Here is a 14199-nt window from a genome sequence, read left to right as displayed (position 1 = left end):
TGAAGACAAAGCTGGCAGCCTTGTCCAGACCCCTGAGACTGAGCAGGGAAGCTAAACTTGGCACTATCTGGTTCAGGCCTGTCCACCTCTCATCCTTCACCTCACAGTGCTTTCAGCACTGCTAGGCAAAAATGTGTTCAGAAACCCTCTTTTGACCAGGACATTTTCCCTGAGATAATTTAGGAAGTGTGAGAGATGCTGAGAAAGCTGCTGTGTCTTCAAGAGGAACAGCTTCCCCTTTGCAGACCATGCTGAGGATCTCCTCTGCTACGTCCCAGCACTTACTCATCCCTCCAAGAGGTTTCAGAGCTTTCTGCACACCCACATGCAGCCCATGCTCTGCACAATCTCCTCCCCACCTTTTAAGTTTTGCCTTTTCCTAGAACTACTCAGCAACGCCTGCACTTGTTCCAGAAAACCCCAGCAAACCAGAGCTCCTTCACTTTGTGCCTTCAGCACTTCAGCCTGGGAAGAACTAGCAAAGGGAGACCCAGAGCAATCCAGACCCATGTCTGCACTGCCATAAATCCGCCTTTGTGAGGGACTGACAGTGCCTCTGGGACAGCCACTATTATTATAGTCATAGCGGTGTACTACTATTACTAGCGGCTTCATCCCCAATAATAGATGTGATCACACAAAGCACAGACACTGAAGAGCGAGGCTGGTGTGAACAGAAGGGTAGGGGGAGAGGAGATCAAGCAGTCAGTCCTGTGCAACAGCATCATCACAGCAAGGCAAAAATCTGTGGAGACGGCTGTAAATAGCTGGTGTTCAATAAAGGCCTGAGATAGATTGTTGCACATGGCAAAACTGAACGATAAAATGATTAAGCATTGGAAAGCTGAGATTTGGGATGGACCATTTTGTAAGGTGGTCCATCTCTTAGTTTCTGCAGTGTTCACCAAAAACTGTGTTTTAAAGACAGGAAAATGTGATTCCCAAGCAATAGCTGAAAATGGAAGGCATTGGGTTTGCCTGGGCAGAAGTAACCATACCTTTTTCAATGCAGAATAAATTTCTGTTACATCACAGTTAATTTCAACTTTTTCCCTATTTACCCAGTCTCCTGCTTAGACTGCAATAAGAATCTATCCCTGACCAGATCTGCAGACACGTGAGTTTTGTTCATCGCCTCTGCAGTTTATAAACCAGGCTGAAAACTTCCTGACATGGGTCTTCTGGAAAAATCTCAAGGCACTGCCTGAGGGCTGGTGTAAGAGCTGAAATCCAATTTATTTGCCAAATGTTATTTTCCTTCATTTACTATCTTGAAGGATAATAACCCAAATCAAAATCCACATGTAACACCCTTGCTTCTATCTACTTTTTCAGTATTAATAGAGTGTCCATCTCCTGGGTCCGAGGTGCAGCATTTGCTCTTTCACCAGCATTTCCCTGCCAATATTTGCTATCAGAGTTACTTCATTTACCACCTCTCCTAGTTATTGTGATGTCCATCATTCTGGCGAAGTATGAATGATACCAGGGAGCACACTGGAGCTTTACCTGCCTTATTTCCTTAGCCCAAGATCCCTTCCTCTCTCAAGGGCAGCCCAAGTGCCTTTTTGGTCCCTGTGACCTTGTCAGCTTTAAAGCAAAAGAAGGACAATGTCCTGGCTAAGCAAAGTAAACCCTGGGGTCCCAACTCCAGACACGGAGGTCACCATGGACGTGGGTGCACCCCGCGAGAGGGGGTAGGAGGGAACTCGTGCTGCTGAGAAGCAGCTGCCACCTCCCCATGTACAAGGGATGGCAGGAACAGTGGTGCAGGGTGCATCCCAAAATCCTCCCTGAGCTAATCCATGCTCTCAAGCACCTCTCTGGACTCACAAGAAAGGACACAGGCTTTGCTCCCACCACTTGAGCAGCTCCCACACCCTTTCACCTCGGTCCCCCTGCTCCAGCCATGATGGCTCCCCGGCACTGCTGTCTCCTCACCCAGCAGCAGCCCTATCTATACATTTCTGCCCCAGTCGTGGACCGGTGGGAGGTGGGAACTGGCAGCGTCACCTCCTTTCCAAGAGTTTTGCCTGAATAATGACTCATTTCAAATACAAGGAGAAAAGCCCTGCTGCAGACCATGGTGGTGGATGATCAAGGCGATGGCGTGAGCTGCTGTTCCCCGCTCCACCAAAGACCTGTTTATCCCAGTGCCCACCACGCTCCTTACCGGCAGGATCCAGCAGCATCGCCTGCTCAAAGGGATGGTGGGCTGCATCCCCAGCAGTGTAGGCCTGGGTCAGGATTGAGCCCTCACAAGGGCAATGTAATGGAACAAGAGCTGGTAGCTCAAGGAAAAGGGAAATATTCATTTAACAGAGAGGCAAGGGGTGAAAAAGATGCTCAAGTGTTCTGCTCTTTCCCTCTCCACCTGAGTAGGCCAGGTTGGACTAACACATTTTGCAGCTGGGTTGGACTTCAGGATTCAAGCTGCCAGCTAGCACTAATCCATTTCAAATGCAAACGCACTTAGTCAGGTCTTTTTTTTTGACAGTTCTACCTTCCTGATTTCAGCTCTTACACTGAAAAAAAGTCCCTGCCCCAAATCCTTCTTTTTTAAAAAATAGTTAATTTGAAGAAGCTAGACCTTAATATAGCCCTAATTCCCTATGATGTCTCCCATGTAATTCACTGGAAGCACAATTTGCTGAGTAGATTTTTTTCATGTAATGTATATTTACCAACCAGCTTTTATACACCAAACAATGATACTATGGTGAACTTAATGGCAGTTTATTGGCATCTCATTATCATGGCACTGTAACTTAAAATGTCACTGTGGGCCCCCTACTGTGATAATTTCAGAATAAAAACTTTAAAGTCACTGTTGAAGAAGCTATCAACAATTCCAGGCAAAACCCACCCAAATCCCAATGTCAGCGTTTCTAACGTGCCCATATAAATCAAAAATAGACACCTCAGGAAAGCACAAGGTTATGACATCAAAAACATCACATGCAAGATGTGTTGCATTGAATTGCAAAATCCCCAGTGACCAGAGCCCATGTTCCTCCTTCTGCTGTCCCCATAGTGCCTGACCTAAAACTGAACTGACAATCTCATACCCATCGTAGGCCAACACAGTTTAAGAGAGAGCTGGACGAGAGCTGATGCTCTAGGGAGGCATGGGGGAAGGAGATATTCCTCGTTGGAGCGCTTTACAAAGTACAAAGCAGGATGCAAATTGAAACTAGCCTGGTGCATGCTCAGCATTTAGGAAGGGCATTCCAGCTGCTGCCCAGGGAAGGGCCCTGGAAGACTGAGGACAATCACAGCTATGGACACAGGAGGGTCTCAGGGGTCAAAGACTAGCTTTAATTACGGAAAGACAGAACTGGAGTCTCTGCTCTGCCCTTGGTATCCTTGGCTGCCCTGGGCAAATTGCTTTACTTGGTTTCCTCCACAGCACAACACCCCTCCCCTTTTTCAAGGGATTGCTGCAGGTATTAAGGGGAGTTTAGTCAACGCTCTGTGACAGGTACAAGAAAGGAGAGAGAGGGATATAAGAAAGGAGAGAGCCAAAGATCAGTGCTGGCTGCCTGACATGCTTTGCTTCTATGAGCTAATAATTTACCTTGCACATAGGTCTTCACAGACATTTGCACTCACTTTGCCCCAACTTCACAACAGACTGTCACCCACAGGTCTCACACACCATGGTGTCTCACAAAGAGCCCATCTTTCTCCTCTCTTAGCAGTTACCTCCTTCAGTGGTAACGGTTACTCGATGGATCAGGGAAATCCTGAACTGAATGGGCAGAAGAAAGGAAATTCCCTTCTTCCTCTGATTTCCTAATTTCCTGGTTCTTTTTTAATCATCATTGTGCAAGTAACGCTTGATTTATTATATTAAATGTAAACAGAAGTGCAGATAGGGCTGGTTGTTTTCTTTCATGAGTTATAATATAAGGGATCCAATCAATAAGATAATGCAGCCAAGCAGAGTGCACAGAAAATCATGCACTCATAAAAGGCATCTTTGCAATTAGTTTTTCATCAGCTCCTGTGATTTTCCCCTGACCAGCAAGGCTCTTAAACTCATGCCAGCAACGAGATGCTTACTTTGCACTTCTCTGACATGCCCCTCCGGTAAAAGACAGGGTAGATTATTTAGCCTGGCTCCTACTGAAAGACTTTCAAAGCTGCAGATCCTAAATTGTCTGTGTCTCTGAGAGCAAGTCCATGTGCAACATGACCTGAAAGTCAGATCCGAGAACATGGATAACTCCAGAATGGAAAATGGATGAAGGTAAAGAGGAGGAAGGAAAGGGAACTTCATCTTCCACCCACAGCAAATGGCTTCAAGCAACTGGCTCTTACAAGCTTGCACAATGGGTCTCTCTGCCACAGGTCCCGTTTTACTTTCACCAAATTCTCACCCACCCTCCTCGGAGCAAGGGCAGAGGGCTGACGTCCAGACCCATAGCACTGCATATCACAAACAAATCAAGTCCAAAAGAGTCTCTTGTACCTTACAAGTGTCCCACAGTGTGTTGACTGTATTTTCCCTTCTCAAAAAAAAGCCCCTTTTCTTTTTCTAGAAAATATTTCTTCTTCTAGAAACCTCCTAAAATTAAGAAGGGCACTACAAGCCCCAAATATTCAGTCACCTGCTACATGCCCTGTCCAGCCTCTGACTTTCTCCCTCTTTTGCCCCTCCAGGCACAAAGGCTGTGCACATCAGAGTATTTACTGATTTATGTAGCCTACGGAAGCCAAGAAAACTGTCTGTTTCCCATGCATGCTCTGGGGCTTTATGGCATAAAACAATGCTGTGAGGTGAACATGCAGCACAGGCGTGCAGAGTGCTGTCCTGCAGGACAAGCAGCACCCACCACCCTTGGGGAGCTGCTGTGCTCTTACTGCCACATTTCAAGCAAGAAGCTGAAGCATTGAAGTTCTCCTATTTCTTCTCACTGGCAGTAGCAGGATACCAGTTATTTGCCTAAGGTTAGGCAGGACAGACCTGTGATATCCTCCTAAGACATCAAGCAGGTTGTGTTTCCAGCAGACAGCATCCCCGTGGCAATGAGTTAACTCTCCAGGTTTCATCCCAGGAAACACTGGCTTCAGAGTAATCCTGGAATCCATTCAATACAGACTGGTTTTTCTTTAATTGTCCATCAGGACCTTTTGGTTTCTAACGCTTAGCATATGCACATTTGTACTAAATTTGGTTTAAAAGTCAGCTCAGCCCCACGTGAATGATGGCACAAAGTGCACCGGCGATGGGGAAGGCAGCGAAGGAAAGGAGCTGCCCGGCTGGCAGGGAGGACGGCATCACCGCCCAAGAGGGTGGCTCTGAAGGCTGGCTCCTCTCTGGGAGCTCACCCACGCCAGAAACCCAGCTCCTCCGCAGCACACTCAGCCTCCAGTGCCCTGCCCACCCCTGGGGATGCCACCGTGCCAGAGTCCCCTTTTCTTCTTCCCACGGGTCCCTATTCATCTGCCCGGTAAATGGGACCTGACTTCCCAAGGTGTCCTGCTGATTCGAACGGCCATGCTCATAAAGTGAAGCACGATGCAGCATGACAGGTCTGGTCTCCAGCAGCGAGCCCTGACTCTTCTCTCCCTGTACACGCTCCACCTGGCACTGCACCAACCAGAAGAAGACCATGTGTCTTCTCACAGAACAAAACTCCCAGGAACAGCCTGGAGTTTGCCCCACAAAGGCAAAGAAGGGGTCAAATCACTGCCTGAAATCATTTCCTGTCATTCTGTCCTTCCAGATACTGTTATACAGGCTGTTTGGAAATCCTCACAGTCAAGTGAGGATTTAAACAGGGTTTGGGGTTTTTTGGTCTTCTATTATTATTAAAGAAAACAACTGGTTTGTTTCTTTTTTATTATGCCCCATCTGATATTTTGGAATTAATCACAAAGACATTTCCTTAGCTACAGTTTTTCTTTTATTTGTGTCTTTCTTTTGTAGGTAGGAGAGCGGACAAGACAATCAGAGAAGTCCTTTTCTGGCTTTAAAAAACCACAGATTAAATTAGTGATAATAGTACCGTCAGCTTCAGGGTGGGCAAGGTTTTCAAACTTGGAATCCGTTTTTCCATGGATGAGTCCCCTTTCACTGGCATAAATCAGTGCAGTGCCACAGTAACGTAGAGTATAGGCAAGCGGCTGGGGCTCTGCAGAACAGCGCTTTATAACTGGTCCTGCTGCTAATCACCAACACCGATTTAGAGAAGTCCCCTTTTCTCTTAGCATCCTTTCTAAAAGATTGAAATAACGGCATTGCTGTCTTCAGTAAAGTGTGCAGAGTAAAAAGTGCACTAGGTGAAGACCAAGGTATTATTATAATGACAACTTATGCTCCTTGACTACCTGGCCAATACTTTTTCTCACCTGGAAGTCTGGTGATAGCAATGACAGACAGTACTTCTTGCCAGGGAAAAGGGTGATTTGGAGAATAACCCATATGCTGGAGTTTAATCTAAACCTCCCTTTTCCTGTTATGACCCTACCATTTGAACCCAGCAAAGAAGTTATGCTAGACATAGCGTTCTAGTGATTCCTGATGTTCTTGGAAGATGCTTTCTCTTCATCTTTAACCCTCCTGCTCATTACTATTTCACTGATCTCTTTAGCCTCCCTTATCAGACACCTACATGTTCTAATTTCTATTCATTGCTATCACCTTATTTTTCTGGGTACAACATTGACTGGTTTTGGGGGGTTATTTTATTTCCTTTTTCCCTTCTCTGCTGAATGACAAACATTTTGCTCACTAGTTTTTCCTGTTAGGGAAAACATGTTTTTGTAACATCCCCACAGAGGGCCCATAAAAAGGAAGCACGTTCCACTGCTTTGACTCATCTAAAATCAGCTGCATCCTTCAAGTCCTCTCAGGCAGACCTCCGAGAAGGGCTTTAGTGGTGGCAGCTTTGATTTCACTAATGTTAAAGCAGCCATGGCACACCATAAAAGAGGCCAGCACTTCACCAGATTCTCAAAAACATTCTTCTCTAACTTTTCTGGTCCATATGAAACCAGCCTGGATCTCACCTTGCCATTCACTTCACTACAAGGGCCCAGTCGTGCACACTGTTGTTCAGCTGAGGTGTCCCGCTAGAGTCAGGACACCTTCCTGCCTGATGAGCAAGGACTCATGCATGGAAGAGTTCATTTGTTGGATCCAAACGTTCACCTGCATACTTCAAATCTTCTCAGGGAGACCTCTGAGAAAGGTCTGTGACCGTCCTAATGTTAACCATCTGTGACCTTCCTAATGTTAAAGCAGCCACAGTACATCATAAAATTGATGGATTCATTCGCTCTCTACAACTACCTGAAAGGGGGTTGTAGTGAGGCGGGTGTTGGTCTCTTCTGTCAGGTGGCTGGAGATAGGACGAGAGGAAATGGCCTCAAGTTGAGGCAAGGGAGATTTAGGTTAGATATTAGGAAAAATTTTTTTACTGAGAGGGTTGTCAAACATTGGAATGGGCTGCCCAGGGAAGTGGTTGATTCACCATCCCTGGAGGTATTCAAAAAGCGAGTGGACGGGGTACTCCAGGGCATGGTTTAGGGGGCATGGTTAATGGTTGGACTCGATGATCTTGAAGGTCTTTTCCAACCGAAATGATTCTATGATTCTATGATTCTATGATTTGTTGCCGTCCATCAGTCCAAATTAACCCTTCTGCATTTGAAGACAGTACTGTGAACTTTTCATGGATGCTATGAGAGTGGCTGCTCAGATGCTGAACAGGATAATGTCAAAGTTTACTCAGGACTAGCCACAGCGTAGGTGTCCCCAGGGGTGCCAGAGCCCCCAGAGCACACTCTCACTGTGCCCCACACACAAAGAATAACAGAGGAAGACATGGTTTAGGGTTTTGTTTCTGAAGACAAAGAACCTGACAAGGACCCTGAGCCTGGGTTCCCGCTGGGAGAGATGCTGTGCAAATGAACAGGGGGAACTGCTGGTCCAGGCGAGAGCTGACTGTGCCTCACGCCCCTTTAATGTACGGCATCAAATCTGTCTCCATGGGAACTATAATAAGGGCAGAACTTGTCTGTGCCATCTCAAACCGAAAGGGGGGAAAAAAGTCAAAGAAAATAATGAGCCTCACAGCAATGTGATTCTGAGCAAATGGAGCCCGAGCAGATGGCTGAGCAAGTGCCCTGCCATCATCCCACGCCGGCCCTTTGCTTCACTTGCTCTAAGCTGGGATGAAGTCCTTACCCTGCTGCTCTGCCGTAGCCAACAGCAGCTCTGGTGCTGGCAGCTGGAAGCCGTGCCGCTGCAATGCAAATGCTGAACAGCAGCCACCGACCACGACTTCAGCTTTGCAGCGTGTGGCTGAACGCGACTCTCGCCCAGCCAGAGATCAGAAGACAGGCACCAAGTTAGGGAGGGAGTGTGGGGATGCAGCCAGGAATGGGTGCATGTGTGAGGGGGACCACGCAGGCCTGGTTTTCGGAGGTGTTGAGCCTACACAGAGCTCAATGACTTTAAACAATACTGTGGGTGTGAGTACCTTTACAGATGGAGGAGATGAGGGCAGGGTGGAGTAGGTGGGGATGAGATAGATATACTGAAGGCAGGGCACTGAACTCCTGCCTCGGCTCAATGAAATACAGATCCAGGCATCTCGGGAGCAAAGAGGAGAACCCAGAAGAAAACGCTCCCCCTGCTCGACCTTGTGCACCAGGTCCAGATCCAACCCCTGCTGCACCAGACAAAACCAAACCATGGCTCTGTAAAACCCAGATCACCTGTGAGTAAGACTGTATTGCTGGTGACCAGCGCAGAAGGTCAGCAAGTGGCTTTTCACTATTATCTTCCCATCCCAGGCTGGAGACAGGACCCAGGTGGGCTGTCGCGGCACCCCGGCACCACCGTGCCCTGTGCTCAGGGATGACTCCCACCCTGGAGAGCAGCTGCCACCCCGCCACCCATCTCCACCAGCGCACGAACCACTGGGCGAGTGCACCTCCAGCTATTTTCTCTAATTGTTCCCCTAATCACATAAAATTGCCAAAGTTCAATTTGTCTTCTTACAGAGTAATTTGCTTTCCACCATGCATTGCTGGCTGTGCCTCTCACTGTAACCCATGTGTCTGCAGCCACTCAAACGCATTAGGGTTGAGGAGGGGCCCGAATTAGATTATTTCTTCTAATAAAAATAAGTCTAATGGAATTACACAACAAGACCAGATTAAAGTTAGCTGCTTTGAAAATACTGGTTTCGGTTTCATGTTAGCTAAGAGAACAAGCATATGGCTCATCCCTCTCCCATCTCCTGACCCACACATTAAGGCTCCTGTGGGACGTAATCCACCCTCTGCACCAGCTGAAGCAAAGGTTAGATCATGCTGACAACCACCAGCTTTTTCAGGAAAAAAGGCAGCCCCACAAGAAAATGCACCAGGGAGAACAGGGAACCCCAGGAAACAGAAGTGCAAGGACATGTGAAAGCCACGAAGCGCTTTCCCCCTCTTCCCCATAAATTGCACCACAATGAGACTCTTCGCAACTAAATGCAGCCTGCCCAGCTAAATACCAGCGGTTGCGTGTGCCCACGTGGCAGCAACCTCAGAGCTGCAGCTCACCCTAACCTAAATGTGCATTTTACCTTTCCTATGGCTTTATTCCTACACAGAGGCAGGTGGCAGGAGCAGAAAACATGCTGGTGTTCAGTCCTCTGGAGACCTGAAGGAACTGCCCTGCTTTCCCACCCTAGATGTAATTCATGTGTGGTGAGAAATGATGCCACACATTTTTTTTTCCTACATCAGTGCAGAGGAGGAATGAGATGATAAGAGCTGAGGGCAAGTGTAGGCCACAAGTGCAGGCCTGAAGGTAGAAGTTGCCATCACCAGCTGAGCCCAGTAGGGTGAAAATTTTGGGGGTCAGTGCAGGGCAATCGGAAAGGGTCCCCCTGCTCTTCAGCATCCTTATAGTCAGTATTCAGAGTGAAAAACTCTGCTTCCTAGAGCAATCAACTGGGTTTCCAAAGAAACATCTATACCATTTAATTTGGTGTATTAGTCTTCTTAGACTTGCAAATTTTTTCGAGAGACTACCTGAGGAATGAAGCACAGGAATGACAACATCAGAACAGAGGACGGTCTCTACCTTGGCACTCATCGCAGTCTTTTTTAGCAAATGGGCTAGGGAAGACATAAGTGGATAATTAATTAGTAGTCTTCCCATGAGGGAAGATTTTCTTTAACCCTCAGAAGCTTACTGATCATCATGCCCTGACACAGGAGGCTCTATTGACTTGGCACACTGTCAGCCCAGATGTTTAGCTGCAGTATTCTCAGTATTTATACCAACATGCACTGCAGTCCTTGTGCTAGATCCCCAGGCAGCTTAAATCAGCGTGGCTCCTCAATGAAATCACTGCGATTACTTCCATTTACACAAGCTGGGCATCTGCATCTGTGAACCAAGCCAGGCATGGGGCAATCCTACCCTGCTTCTCTGCTCCTGTACACCAGCAAGTGTTGGAAGGATGGCACTCTCCTGCTTTTCACTCAAATGACAGCTTTGGTTTCAAACACAAACCCACAACGAGTATTTCCATATTGTGTAGTGTGACAGTTGGATGTGCAAGGCAATATGTCGCCTCCTCGCACCTTCTTGGCATACACTCCATACCCTTCGCTTGCTGCTCCTACAGTGAGCAGTACAGGGAGACAGTAGGAAGCATGGTCAGTACCCACAGAGGACACCGTGGTTCTCCTCAAGGTGCTCAGCTCCTTCCTCTGTCCCAGTCCACCACGGCACCAGGATCTGGATTCCCCCTTGTCCTCCACATCCCCCCAGGCACTGCCTCCTGCTGTCTCCAGCCCAGGAGCAGAGGAGTGTGGAAAGCAGGAGAGACCTGAGGTATCCTCAACAGATACACCCCTCTCACCACACGCTGCCTGCAGTCCTCTGTCCCATGTCAAGCTGTATCTCCCTTGCATTCATCTGGCAACCCCTTCCACCAGGTCCAAACAGACAGTTCTCACCCAAAGGACTTAGACCCATGCTGGCAGGCACCCTTACCTGGAGGAGTACCTTGCTCTTTGTCCTGCCTCAGATTTCCTGGAGATAGGGACTACTTGGAAAAGGGGAGCAAACGTGGAAAACTCGAGGTGTGCCAGCTGGCTCCAGAGGACGGGGAGGAGGAGGTGGGGAGAACCACTGATGGCACTCACAGGAACGCGGTGCAGAGGAGCTGCATGTACGATTTGGAGACTTCCTAGAGGGCTTTAATGAGCCAACAAGCACAGTCAGTGCACTTGCTCCTTTTACTTTTAAATCAGTGTTTACAAAGTCCCGGGGAAATTAAACTATTTATGTCTATCCCCAGTAGGGGACTGTTTAAGGAAAAAAGATAAACATACCTTAGTGTGTAAATACTTATTATTTAAGCAAACATACAGGTTCACTCATATGTTTGTTTTTCAACAGCATTACTGGACAGTATTGACAGTGCCGAGGTCAGGCTGGGAGAGCAGAAAAGAAGCAGTGAAGAGCTTTTCAGAGGAGAAGGCGGCTGCTGCTGCTCCTGCACATAGCAGGAGTTCCCCCTCCTGGTGGGAACACCACGGGGGGCCGGGTCCCCGAGTCCCCCCTGCCCGGGAGCAGGGGTGGGCGCACCTGCAGCTCCTGCACCGCTGGTCTTCCCCCAAAGAGCGGTACTGCACAGACTGCTGCAAATCCTGAGCTGCCTCCCCCAGAGACTGCCCTCAGCCGGGCTATCCATCATCCGCTGCTACAATGACAAAATCCAAGTAATCTCCTAAAAAAATCTACCTTGCCTTTGCTATCCCAAGCAAAAATAGTCAACTGCTGTAACACAGGACAGAGAAAATAATTCTCCTTCAAGAAACACAGGGCACTACTCCCATTAAAAGTATTTTATTTTTAAAAAGAAATGAAGTCATAATGACATCACACACTTCAAAGCACGGTCCAGGCCAACTGCCACTAGTGTCTGGGAGCTTAAAGCTGGCAAACCAGGACCTAGCTCCTTCCTCACTGCCCTGAAGCAGCAGAAACTTGCAGCTGTGTAATGTTTTAATTAGTCACCCTTCTATGAAGTTTCCATGGGGGAAGTTTGTCTTGGAGCTAGGAAAGATGCCTCAGGGGGTTGAGGAAATGACACTAGTTTTTCACTCACAGACACAGCTCTGTCTCTCCTGGCGTCAGATCCACAAACTGGCTCCACTCCCAGTACCTGAATCAAAGCACTTAGACATGAGCAAGATTCCCGCTAACTTCTCTCAGCTTTGGAGTAAGTCTGAGCAAGGTCGGTGTTCAGCAGCGATGAAATGCTTAGCCTCAGCGACATGAGCTTGGAACAGACGCAGAGCTTGGATAGCTCGGATGTGACAGGGAAAGCTTTGCACTATGGACCCCGGGACTCCCCGTAGCTCCATTCCTGGAAAACACCTTCCTTCAGTGCCTTCACTCAAGTGAAGTTTCCTACTCCTGCAGCGCCCGATGAGCTTCTCCGCCTGATAACTTTCTCGGCACCGAGCTCCTGCTCTGTCCCAGCCAGAATAATGTTTCTTGCCTTCCAGCAGAGCGCTACTGACAATTTCAGCAGTTTGCTGAACACCGCTGGTTGAACAGGCGCGGTGGCATCGAAGCTGGCAGGCACACACGCTGGCAACAAACACCAGTACAAAACACCGTTCTCCCTGGCCGGCTGTCTGTGCAATTCCACACACCCCGACCTCCCCCTCCCCAGCTACCTCTACACGAGCACCTGCACCAGCCTGTGCCAAAGCCGTAGCCACTTGGAGATGCCCGTCCCGCTTCACGCACCAAGGCGGAGCGAGGTGCCACTGCGACCGGGATGCCGGTCACTACACCGGCCCCTCACGACCGGCCCGGGCACACGCGTTTCCCACAGGCTCAGCCCCGCAGCAGCGCAGACGGGCACGCAACGAGCCAAGAGAGTAAGAAAACCGCCACCCGAGCCCAGCTCCGGTCAGACCCTCGGAGCTGCGGGCGCAGCGCGGCCCCAAGCTCCCGGCGCGGCCGGGAGGCGCAGGGGGATGCCGGCGCGGCTGGCAGCGCACCCCGGACCCCGCCGCACAGCCGGAGCACACCCCCCCCCCACCTTCTCCTGTCCGCTCTGCCGGACCGCCCGGTCGGGGCCAGGTGCTCTCCGCCCTCTCCCCGCCGCCCCGGGGACGCCGCTGCCTTACCATCACCGTGCCGGAGCCCCGCTCCCCCGGCGCGCCTCCTCATCGCGGCGGCGGGGCAGGACGGGGCCGCCCGGGCCGGTCTTCGGTGCTGATGATGCTGGCGCGGCGCGGTGCGGTGCAGTGCGGGGAGGGGAGGGGAGGGGAGGGGGGGGGAAACGCACCGCGCTCGCCGCCCGCGGGGCTGCGGCGCTGCCTGCCGAGGCGCGGCGGCAGCGCAGGGAGCGCTGCCCCCGCCTCGCCGCTCCGCGGCCGCGGGGAGCGGCCGCCCCCGCTCCCGCCCCGCTGCCGCCCCGCCCCGGGAGCAGAGGGGCCGCCCGGCCCCGCACCACCACCCCCCCGCTCCTGCCGGCTCTCCCTTGCCAGCCCCGAGCCGAGAAAAGTTGAGTCGGTCCCGCCGCGATGCGCCCGGGCCAGGCCGGGGGGGGCTGCGCCTCTGCCCTGCCCTGCCCTGCCCGGGGGGGTGGCTCTGCCCCCCCCCCGGCAGCCTCATCCCTCAGCCGGCTCCCGGAGCGCTCTCTCCGACCCCCGTCCTCCAAGTTTTTATCTGAGCGCTTTGGGGAGGGCAAATCCCCCTTGATCCTGGCAAAGGCTTCTCTCCCTCTCGGCTTTGAAAGCCAACTTCGGAGATTTGTGCGTTTGTCTGTTTGTGTGCGAAAATAGCAGAAGGGAAGTGGAGCCACACCGCAAGCGCATTTTTCACTTGCAGTGTCAGCCCGGTTCCTTTGACATCATTAGAGCTTTGGCAGCTGAAAATCTGACCCTGTGACCCTTAACAAACCTCGCTCTTGGCAGAGGTGGGCACCACAACCAGCTCATCATCTGAAGTTTTAAAATAACTATTGCAATATTGGACTGAGGATGAAAGCAGGATCTGAGCAGCTCCATCTTCAGGTATGCTAACCTTCCACATCTGGAACTGCATTTTGTATTTTGGGGGTTCAAAGCTACAGTGCGTTTGTGCAATTTCTCCTTTGGAAAGTGCCTGTAAACATTTCATGTAAACATGAGGCTCGGTACTGACAGCTGCAG

General features: G+C 50.1%; 1 protein-coding gene across 3 annotated transcripts in view; it reads right to left on the bottom strand.

The window, feature by feature from the left end:
* Positions 1-13447, bottom strand: part of HTR4 (5-hydroxytryptamine receptor 4) — a 152788-nt gene extending 139341 nt beyond the window's left edge. For all 3 annotated transcript variants that reach the window (XM_052816609.1, XM_052816610.1, XM_052816611.1), the window contains exon 1: positions 13171-13447. The gene's annotated coding sequence lies outside the window, so the exon portion shown is untranslated. The remainder of the gene's footprint in view (positions 1-13170) is intronic.
* Between the last annotated feature and the right edge of the window lie 752 nt (positions 13448-14199).

The sequence above is a fragment of the Harpia harpyja genome, chromosome 20 (assembly GCF_026419915.1).
Source record: "Harpia harpyja isolate bHarHar1 chromosome 20, bHarHar1 primary haplotype, whole genome shotgun sequence".
NCBI lineage: Eukaryota > Metazoa > Chordata > Aves > Accipitriformes > Accipitridae > Harpia > Harpia harpyja.
The sequence above is the reverse complement of the archived record's forward strand: the minus strand, read 5'-3'. Positions and strand labels throughout refer to the sequence as shown.